The sequence below is a fragment of the Micrasema longulum genome, unplaced genomic scaffold (assembly GCF_059751315.1).
Source record: "Micrasema longulum isolate JH-2025_06_02 unplaced genomic scaffold, ASM5975131v1 h1tg002339l, whole genome shotgun sequence".
Taxonomy (NCBI): Eukaryota; Metazoa; Arthropoda; class Insecta; order Trichoptera; family Brachycentridae; genus Micrasema; species Micrasema longulum.
In genome coordinates, this window is record NW_028279489.1 from 68,961 (window position 1) to 81,197 (window position 12,237).

At 31.7% G+C, this 12,237-nt stretch overlaps 1 protein-coding gene across 1 annotated transcript in view; it reads left to right on the forward strand.

Moving 5' to 3' along the window:
- LOC148272410 (acyl-CoA Delta-9 desaturase) overlaps positions 1–12,237 on the forward strand; it is a 32,824-nt gene continuing 20,587 nt past the window's right edge. Inside the window, exon 1 of the mRNA XM_088240079.1 lies at positions 1–132. The gene's annotated coding sequence lies outside the window, so the exon portion shown is untranslated. The remainder of the gene's footprint in view (positions 133–12,237) is intronic.

Sequence of the window (12,237 nt, forward strand, 5' to 3'; positions counted from 1 at the left end):
GGTCAGTTAGTGAACGCTTATCGCGAGGGTTGGACGACGGACTGTGTTTGTGGTGTGACAAGACGATATCTCTTACGTTTCATGTTCTCCTGACTCCCAGTAGTGATAACATACCATTCTTCAGCGGATAAGGTAATCAAAACATGTTATTAAATAAATTTGATGCAACTAAAATGAGGAACTTAGTAAATTTATTGTACAAATACGGTATAAATAATATCAAAACAAATTAAGGGCGCAAGTAAAATCAAATTAATTAATATTTTTAAATTAATCAATGCAATTCATTTATTTTTATGTTCCCAACCGTGTCACCAGAAGTCAAAATTTGCTATTTATCAAATCGTCCAAGAGCAACTTTTTTTTTATGCCCCCATGTCCAAAACTTGGAATTCTTTCTTCTTTGCTTTGTGGAATGAAAATGGATTGCCATGGATTAATCTCGAAATCTCACATGGTAATCATGTTCTTTAATAACTTAACTTTATATTATATACCAATATTTTATTGCCCTGTTCGTCTTTGCTACTTAGTTTTATGTTCTTTTTGTTCAGTTTCAGTTTCTTATACATATGTTTCTTCATATAACTGTCATAATAATTGGCTTAGGCCGTATATATAATAAAAATAATTGTATTTGCGTATTTGAAAATGCTTAAAAAAATACTGAGGAAACTAATGGGTATTATACGCTGTAATCACTCACGCTCACATTATGGTGCAATGTAATATTATTACAAAATATTTTAAATTTTTTTGGTGTATTATGAATTAAAATATCACAATGCACCATTATATACACAGTTTTGGATAGAATACTGATTATTTTATATTACGCATGCACATAAAAATCCCATTTCATAAATAAGTATTTAATATTATAGGTACCCAATTTTTGCTGGCTGCAAGGCTGACATAATTTAATTTCATGGCAACGTTTATTTTGTTTAGAATAAAATACATTTTTACATAATTTTTTTCCACAAATTTCCAAAATATTTTCTCAGTAAGCCGTAGGTATTCAATTACAACAAAATAACATTACCACACACAACAAAATTGCCGGGGAAAGCCGTAATTTTATGCGAATGTTAAAAGGATGCGCGGTGGCAGACAGTTTAATTGGTATCTGAACATTGTTTTTCTATTTTTCTGTTTTTCACTCTCCTGTAAATGCCTCCCCGATATTGTGCAAAAAAGACAACTGCACGTCGGACTCATTATGCCTAACTAAAATCTACAAAATCGACGTTTCGTTGTTCCGTTTTCTACCCACCAAAACTGAACCGATGTGGGTATTTTTTTTAGAAAGAGCCGAATGAAATTTTCTGTGTCGGTACCTTTTCTGCTTTCCACTTTTTCAACATATTTGAATACCGTACATCCGAAGAGGACATAAAAGTGGGCAATTTTATGAGTGTTTGGATGGTTCTAGCTCCCATAAGAAATACTTTATCAAAAAAAACACACCAATAGTAAATATCTATAGTGTGTTAAAAAAACACTGCTCTAGTGCCATCATCCAGGTGGAAGATACGCGAATACGTTTGTACGAAGAAAAGTCGGACCACGCGTCTTCTTATTTTAATAATTCCCTATCATATATCACAGTTTGATCACCAAGAATATCGAATTTGTTTTTACCTCGACATGTTATAATTTCTTTGGACTTGCACCGTAGCTTAATCACAAATAACTATCGACGTGCTAATAAGCGACGTGATAACAATTTCTCACCGTGGTTGTTTATCGTATTCGCGATCAAAATGCAACATCCGTAAACACCTATGTGAAAATATTTACGTTTCGCGACGTATAATCCTGATGCGCAATCACATATTTGAATTTCACCGGTGTATGTAAGGAAAATATTCCAAAACGGCTATTTTTATTTATTTATTTAATATTTATCATGCAATTGTCAAGAAAAGCAGTCGCCATAATAATTGTAATTTAATTTTCACTTTTTTGTATTAGATACTCCTTACTATTTTGCAAATGCAATACATTGTATTTTTTTTTTATAGTAAACGCCTATTGTATTTATTTACGAGGAAAACAAACCGACACGAGCGTTGACTTAGTGATTATACACGCGTTGACTTATGACTGCGATAACTTTAGCATGTTCATTGTTGTTCATTGTGATCGCTCAAATGCTTAGAATGTTTTTAAGTCCGTAGATAGTTATTTATGATTGAGCTACTGAAATGTGCTACGAAATCAACCTCTCAAAATAATCAAGATATTAGTGGTTCGATACAATAAAAAGTAAAGAATGGTCTAGGTTGATAAAGTAATCTCCTGTACCGATAACAATCACAATTCTGCGTACGAATGAACATGAAATTTTCTTCAATTTTTCCATCTGCTCATTTTTGTGAGGTAAAAAAGCTGAAACATTGGTGAGATGGTAGCAAATCATTTCGCCTATTATCGTAGCGCGCATAGATGCAACACAAGTTCAGCAGAAAATCATCGGGTTGTGATCCTGTGGTTAGAGTTGCCAACTTATCAGAGGTCCAAGGTTCGAACCCCACTCTACCCCAACTAAAAGTGAATGCCAGTAAAATCGAATTATCCGGATATATACTCATTAAGTACCAGATTTTATTGCTTTTGAAATAGTACTAGTTATTTGTAATTAGACTATTAAACCAAGACAAAAAAATGTTTTTCAACTTTTATATATCGTATTATCAGCGCTACGATTTTTTAAAGTTTTGTACTTCTGAAATAACTCCGCGTGTGACGTCCGGGTTCTTTTCCGGTTATTCTCGATCAGTTCTTCCTATTATCCACGGCATGCCAACCGGAAGTCTTCCATTACTCTCATATTATAGGTTGATTCATATGAACCAGAGACGTCATTTAAAGTAGTTCGTTTTTATTCAAATGTTTTTTATTATTTTTTTCGTACATTTTCAGGAAACTTTGCCGCACAATTTAAGCTCCAATTTTTACCGCGCGCAAGATAACATTTATTGTATCCAATTTCCCGTAGGGCTAAAGTTCCTCATTGGAGTCAAACTCTCTGGGGGGTAAAATCCGATACTTGTCTTCAAACATTCGGACAAATCAAAACAATGTAATGTTTGAAATTATAATCGTCACAAAATAAATATACGAGTATAATAGGTAACTATAATAAAAATAATAAGCGGTTTACTCTGGGAGACACTATTAGAGAATGAGCCTTGCCAGTTATGCGAAGAGACAGACGATGCTTCTTCTTCTTCCTGGCACTGTCCCAACCCAAGATGGTAGGCTGTTGGGGTTGGCTCCTCCCTTTCTTTGGTTCTGGGTGTCACTTTCATCTAGGTCGTTTCTCTGCAGAATTTTGAAGCATTGAGTTATTCAGGAGTCCTTCTGTCCAACTGTCGGGGAAGATCCGCAGACATTGCTTTATTTACTGCGTGGTCTGGTAGACTCTTGGCTGGATCTTTCCCAGCGTACTGTATGTGTCAGTGACACCCGGGATCCTACGAATGTGTGATTTCTTAATGTTATATTTTAGTAATACTCCTTCCGACAATCTAAGCATTCGCATTTCTGCCATTTGCGACGGTAAGTATTGTATTGTCACAAACACAACACCAACATCTTATACCGAGTCAATCTACTTTTTGAATTTCATTATCCTCTTTCGAATTCAAACATTAGTACCGTTTTGCGTGTTGTACTTTTGTAAACGAATATGCATTTAGTCTGGAATGTCCCGAATTGAATATTAAGCACCACCTTTAACCTTAAACCTAAACAAACGTAAAGCTATCGCCATTGCATTCGTAATGACGGAAAATCATGATGACAAGCTTGATATTTTGCATACTTTGTGTGTCAATTGTCAACGCTGAATCCAATTGATTATGTTTCTACCCGTTTATTTATTTTATTTATTTATTTTCAGTTCACAAACAGTAAAAGATATCACAATATAAATACAATTTATAAAATAAAATATAATAACACTAAACATCTTTTACCAATTATATGTGAACACCAATAGTCACAAAAGAAAAAGAAAAAATTGTATATAGACCAAAATTTAGTTCTTATTATATGTCATTAAAGCAGTTTATTAGAATTTATATAAGATTAATTTCAATAAAATTTTATTTAAGAAAGATGCAATTTATACAATCAAATATAATTTTACTAGATTATTAATAAAGTCTCGCAGTAGTAATAAGTTGTTTTAAATGTATATCAATAATTAAAGTAATAATAGTCACAATAAAATAAAATAAATAAAAATCAATGCATATTCTTATTTAGTGTATCCATTTTATTATTGTACATCTTAGTGAGGGTGAGTATATATATTTAGGGTGTGTGAGGGTGTGTGTATATGTGTATGGGTGTGTGAGTATTGTATGTATGCGAGAGTGTGTAGTGAATATAAGTGGACTTGTTGATCAATGATTTTAAAAAAATATCCGTTTTTTTTTAAACCTTAATGAGGAAACCTATCAACCACTTTATCGATCGATGTAAAGAACATTTTAAATAGCAAGTTTCGTTGAATAATCACTGTTACTAGAATAAGATACAAAGAGGACGTGCAGTTTAAAAAAAAAAAAAATTAACTCAAGTATTTGCGTTTTAATGATTTACCCAAATTTTTCGATTTGGGGGGGCATTTTCAACAGAGATGAACATTTTAAAGAACTAATTATAAAAGTCTAGGCATCTACATGGCTTATGGCAGTTTTTTTTGTACAAACTCAAAATATTGTTTTTATGTTATTGTATTATCAATATCTTCATATCCGTTCCCAAGTTGGGATATAAGCATCAACAACCAGCCTCCAGCTTCTTTGTGCTGACGTAATTGCAAAACAAACAAATATAAAATAACACTCTTATTATGCATATTAAGTACATTTAATAAATATATTTTTCCTTATTTTGTTTCTAAAAACTAAAATTTTTGCCGAATACATTGCGCATAATAGCAAAACGTACGGTCAAAAAACATTAGAATTAACCACAGCAATGACATCAGTTTGCAACTTTATTCACACCAAAATTGATAAAGGAAATACAGTGACTGCACTCATACTTGACTTCAAGAAGGCATTTGACACAGTCCACATAGATACCCTTCTTGATAATCTACAACATACAGGAGTTAAGGGACAAGCTCTCACAATATTTAAAAACTATCTACAAGGAAGAAAACAGTTTACAAAAGTTGAAGAACACAAAAGTGAAATAACAACAATGCAATTCGGAGTACCTCAGAGATCAATATAAGGACCATTGTTTTATATAATATACATTAACGACATAATACACAGTGACATAATGTGAAAAAAAACAATCTATGTGGACGACTTAGGAATTTTATATGAAAACAAAAATGACATTGAAACGACTAAAACCATCAACAATGACGTGCAAAAACTATTAGAATGGACAAACAAAAACTTCTTAACACTAAATGCCAAGAAATGCAATATAATACATTTCGAAACACAAAAGAAGAACCATAACATGAACATAAAAATAAACAACGAAACTCTTAAAGAACTAGAACATGTGACTTTCCTAGGACTCACAATGGACAGACAGTTAAAATGGACAAAACACATAGACGGACTCACTAAAGTAATGGCATCACTACATAGCCTCTTCTACAAAATTAAAGATTTTATACCGAGAAAGGAAAAAATTATGATGTACGAAGCCTATGTCAAAAGTAAATTGAGTTACATGATCGCCTTCTGGGGAACTGGTAACAAGACAGACATAACAAGAATACAAAGACAACAAAATAAAATTCTTAAACTAACATACAACCTACCCTACCTGACCTCTACGACTGAACTGTACAAAAAACACACCAGTTTGACATAAACTACTTTACTAAAATTTAGACCTTAAAAATGTGCACAAAATAACACTGGGAAACATACAAGACGACGACATAATATTAGTCAAAAATGCTGACATACACAAATATAACACCAGACAACAACAACACTATCATATTGAAAAAGCAAAGACAAACACATGACAGTCAAAAATACTACATAATGGACTTAAACACTACAACGATCTACCTTACAACTTGAAAACTTTTACTGGAGACAAATTTAAAATCAATCTGAAAAAGCACATGATGACTGAACTAACTAGACTAGACGAGACATAAAATAACTGAACAATATTAAATTTCTAATGTAACCCAAACGGGTTTTTTAAAATTGTAAATAAATAAAAAATAAAAAAAACTCATTGTAACGCTTTAGATATTTTCATAAGACTTTTCTTTATTTTTATTTGTAAAAACTGGAGCATTAGCAAAATACATTGCGCATAATACAAACACACACTAAATAGAAATGGCCGTACTTAAAATTGAAGCGTTTTGAATTATAATCGTCACGTGTTTTTAATTGAATTGCGTGGATTTGACCTGCGGAGACCCGGTGCTCTGTTTGAATTGGAAATCAGTTGGACCCGGTCATTGGTCATTGAAAGTGAAGACAATTGAAATTCTCCAAATGATTGTAATGCATATTGTGTTTTATCAAATTAGGTAATTATTTCCTGAAATTGTAGCCAAATCTAATTCTTGAATTAGCATAGTAATTATTTAAATCATTTTTACTCAACATGTAGGCATGAAAATAATTTTATTATCAGTAAATTTATATTCTTTACTAAATTAAACAAATCAGTGTTTTAATTGGTTGGATGTTGTTAAATTTAAAAGATTTTTTTTGTGAATGAGTCGGTGAATTTTCTAATATTTTTTCGTTTCAAACTTATTGATCACTTCATTTTTTTTTACCATAAGTCCAAAAAATAAGAAATCTCTAAGACCATCATGGTTTAGTATTTAAACAAATTGAATTATTTTTTATTTTTTTTAAAATTATAAATAAAAATATATAAGATAAAAAATTAGCGAGATTTTGTAATAGACCAAAAATTACGAATGAATCTTAAGTACTTCAATTAATAGTTTAATACTCTCTTTGTTAGTAGTGTAAAAATTAAATCAGTAAATAAAAATATTCACAAATTTATTATGAAATGATAACCTTTGACTTCATTGTTTTTACACATAAACATCTTGTCAAGTTCGGAAATCGTTCTTGTAAAGCATTCGTTTTATTTTTGTAATGAAAAATTTACTTTATTTTAGCAGTTTCGACAGCAAAAATTAACATTGAAAATTGGCAAAAGTAATACAGTTATGCTAGTAAATATTGTAATATTTCTTACGGCTGCTTAACTTACTTAAGGGTATAATTACTTAACTTTGTTAATTAATTGCTGAATAATTTTATTCACTTTCCTTAAGCATGTGTAAGCGGCAAAATAATTGGTTGTTTCGTAATTTTGGCGAAATATTTTAATGCTTAATTAACAACATTAACATATTATTTTAAAAGGGTTTCTTTGTTTGGAAATACAATATTTTGATTAATGGTTAATGACAAATCATGCAACGCATTCAACTTATAATCAGGTTTAATGTGGTATCTTGATAACAAGAGACAAATTGAATGTGAAAATTGGAATTTTTACGAGTAACCCAAATATTTTTTTTTTTGGGAGCATTTTCAACGAGCTGTAAATAACTCATATTGGAAAATGAGAATTAAGTTCGGCAGTGCGGATTTTCAAATCAGAATATTACATTTCAGAATAGATTTGCGATTTCAGTATGTTCGGACGTTTCAATCTCTTTTGCTCCTCATAATACCATCATCTTTATAACTTTCCTTTCAATCCCATAACTCACTGTTCGTGCTTTACTGGTTTGAAGAAGTTGCTATAATATAGCTAGTATTTTATACAAAAAAATGCAATGCAATGGTGCACCAATCGCAGCGCACCTTGTCAATTTTTTTGTTACATTTAGGTAAGATGATATGTCTTACGTTTCAGGTGCCAGTCCAGGGACTATGAAGTACGATTTTATGAAAACACCCTTTTAAATAAATGTTTCACATCAACCATGCCGGGAATCGAGCCCGAGACCTCTTGCATGGTAGGCAAACGCGTGACCATTACGCCACGAGGAACGATTTTAATAATTGGTCTAAAATATAAATCTAACAGCTATATATGAGGGTATTAATAGCAAACTTAGATATCTCCATTGAAGGAGTTACTAAGATATTTGCGAAAAAAATAATAAAGCAATTTAGAGAGACTTAGAGTTGGTTTTGAATTACGCTAATATTTAGGTAGGTGGGTTTATATGAATAGTTAATTTTGCCATCAATAACTAATTTTCCGTTATTGGTGGAGATTTCCATGATTGCTTTTAATACCCGCATATCTCTTTTTATGTGTTTTGGGAGATGGTTGTTTATTTGTCTGCATGTGTGCATATGTGTGAGTATTCATATTTTTTTTATTATTTTTATTTTTTATTTTATTTATTTACAATTTTAAAAACCCGTTAGGGTTACATTAGAAAATTAATATTGTCTAGTCATTTTATGTCTCGTCTAGTCTAGTTAGTTCAGTCATCATGTGCTTTTTCAGATTGATTTTAAAATTGTCTCCATTAAAAGTTTTCAAGTAGTAAGGTAGGTCGTTGTAGTGTTTAAGTCCATTATGTAGTATTTTTGACTGTCCTGTGTTTGTCTTTGCTTTTTCAATATGATAGTGTTGTTGTTGTCTGGTGTTATATTTGTGTATGTCAGCATTTTTGACTAATATTATGTCGTCTTCTTGTATGTTTCCCAGTGTTATTTTGTGCACAATTTTTAAGGTCTCAATTTTAGTCAAGTAGTTTTTGTCAAACTGGTGTGTTTTTTTGTACAGTTCAGTCGTAGAGGTCAGCTAGGGTAGGTTGTATGTTAGTTTAAGAATTTTATTCTTCCTTCATGCATTCGAAATATTATTCTTCCTGATTCATAGTCTTTCATTAAACCTCAATTAATAGGGGTGAACCTCGGTGGCGAATGGTGACTTTATTTACAGGTAAGCTATAAAAAAATCATATATTTGTACCTACATAGAAGGTACATAATATAATGTAAGTAGTATATACTATTAATTGATATTTTACTGTAGTTCTGTGTGATACAACAACTCTCATCCATGAAATCAACTTAAGCGACGTAACGTCTTTATATATTATCCATTTCTTTAATACAAAACTTATTTAAAGATAAATGAAAAATTGCACTATAAATTCAGTCGATATTAGGTATTCAATTAAACTGTCAACGGCATGAAAGTAATTATCGAATGGCATAAAAGTAATTATCGTCTTATGTCAAAAGTACCATCTCAAAGAAAAATAGCCCTTAAAAAAAATGATTGAAATACTGTTTTCCAAATCAAGAATCTTCTAATAATTTGTGTAATCTGCAAGTTAAATCTAGGAGAAAAAACCCGCACTGGGGTTAAGACATTCAAAATACAGTATACTAATTTGTATGAAAAAATAAGCTGGAATAATTGGCTAGTTTTTTGGCTCACCGCAGGCGCTGAGCGCGCTTTATTAATATTTATGTTAGGATAAAAATACAAACGGTGGAAATGATTAAAAAAAAACAGTAATTATTTAATTGTTTTTCTGTAAATAAAGTTACAGTAAAACATTATTATATAATATAATGGTAAGCTGCGCATAATCGCTTTTATACACGGTTCGCCCCTGGTGAACCTATAGTGCTGACTATAATCCTTACAAAAAAAAAAAAGCTTCCTAATGAAATTTAAAATTTGGGGTTCGAATGGTCAGTAGGGTCGTAGTGAGTCACATCTTGCTGGTGGGAGTGATTCTATTAAATACTTTAAATGCCTTGTTGTATTCCACCGGCAACACTACTGACTGGTCCAACTCGTTAGCGTCCACGTCGCGAACCCCGGGCAATGGGATCACACTGAAAACGGTTTGATCACAGCAGAAAACGAGAGTTTCTGGCGCCTCCAAACCAGAACTAACTAGCTAAGGGAAGGTAACCCTGACAGAAAAATCCACCAGAGAAGGCAACGGGAAACCACTCTGGTCATCTTTTCCCAGGAATTATTATGATTAAGCAGTTACCCTGGCCTCGAAGTAGCGCAGGACCAAGATGCTTTCGCTGAAGTGATCGCCAACGTCGGGGGAACCTGATAAGGCACCGCAAGAAGAAGAATGAAATTTGAATAAAATTAGACTAATAATAAACTTATCACAAAAATAAAGTAAGAATATTAAAAAATACTCAAATATTTGTAGGTACGGTACTGATCGTTGTCAATATAATTAAATATTAAAAGAAAATAATTGATGATGCTCCCAAGGTTGCAATTAAAAGCCAATAGATGATAACTATGTCTCTAAGGAATTGTGTTATTTTTATTGTAATTTATTATTATTGTTTAAGAATGATTGGACTAACTAACTAACCATCACGCCATTTCCCCAGAGGGGTAGGCAGAGAGGATAGAACGCCACACCACTCTGTCCTGGCACACTTCCTTTGCTTCCTTCACATTCATACATCTTCTCATGCACGCACGTCGATTATTCCGACTTTTCACATGACCACTTTCAAGAATTTGTTGTACTTGATCATGCCATGTCTTTCTCGGCCTTCCTCGACTTCTACAACCAGACACATTCGCATCATAAATCTTTTTAGCCGTTCTTTCATCATTCATTCGCTCCACATGACCGAACCATCGCAAAAGACCTTTCTTAATTTTGTCGATAATGCTTAACTCAGCCTTGCATTCTGCTCTAATTTTGACATTAGGGCACCTATCATACATTGTTTTTCCGCACATTCGCCTGAGGGATCGCATTTCAACAGCATTCAGTCTACTTTCGTCCCTTTTTTTCCAACTCCATGCTTCGCTTCCATACATTAGGGTTGGTACCAGAACTCCATTATGAGTAAGCGCTGCATTTTTATTTTATCTGTTTATTTTTTTAAATAAATATAAAAATCTACAGGCATTGACAAAGAATACAATTATAATATAATAGCTACCTAATATTAGACTTAAAATGATTGCAGAATTTTAGCCCTACGGGAAATTGGATACAAAAATGTTTTCTTACGCTCAGTAAAAATAGAGCCTAAAATTGTACGGCAAAGTTTCTTGAAAATGAATGAAAAAAATATGTATACTTATTAATATAAAAATATTAATACTTCGAATGATGTCACTAGTTCATATGAATCTACCAATGATGAAATGTCGGGTTGTGAAAGATTTCCGGTTTACGGTAATTCAATGGACCAATCGGCAGAACTGACCGAAAAGAAGCGGAAGAGAACTTAAGACGTCACACGTGAAGTGATTTAAGAAAGTCAAAACTTTAAAAAAGTCGTAGCTCAGATAATACGATATGAAAATTAAAAAAGAAAATTTGGTTTAGTTTAATTGTCTTGTAACAAACAAAAAATGTATAAAAACCACTAAGTTCCTCATTAACACTATAAATAATATTATGTCATGAATTATTTTATAAAAATGTTATTATATCAATTTCAAATTGTATAATATTTTTTATCCATGATTTTTTTGTTATATTAATATACACGTCAAAACTGTAAAATTATTTGTTGTGACGTTTATGTTTAAAGTTTAAAAGGTACATGAAAATGAATAACAATAAGTAAATTTAAAATTTAACTTTTTTTTCTCTACATTTACTCATTTGATTATTTGTGTTTTATTTTTAAATACGTATGTATGTTTTTTTATAAATGTCCCTTGAGCGTTAGTTAACAAAAAAAATAAATGTAAATTTGGGCGGCCAACGATACCATGTAATGCTAGATACACGTAGATACACGGTCTGACCTTTATTTATACAGACGTATTTCTGTATTTTCTCCCTGGATGAGGGCACTAAAGCAATTATTTTTTACACACTATAGATATCTACCAATGGCGTGTCCCTGTCGTTTATTTTTTTGTTGCTGATAAATATGCTTTTATAGGAGCTTTGACCATCCATCACATTTCTTTGATGGGCGGACCTAAAAATATAACTGCAAAAGTGCAACTTTTCGGTAAAGCAGAAAAACGTTTTATGAACCTAATTATTTAGTTACTGAACTCATATTTTGCAAAATGGGTTATTATTGACAGATAATTTCATTTGTGTAACAACATTTAAATAATTTTTCCAAAAACAGAAATATTCCAGATATACTACTTGAAATGAGTCTACTTATATTACTGAGACCATCTTGTACTATTTGCTCCACTGAAAATATGACACAAATGTGGATACTTATTTGATTAAAACCAAAG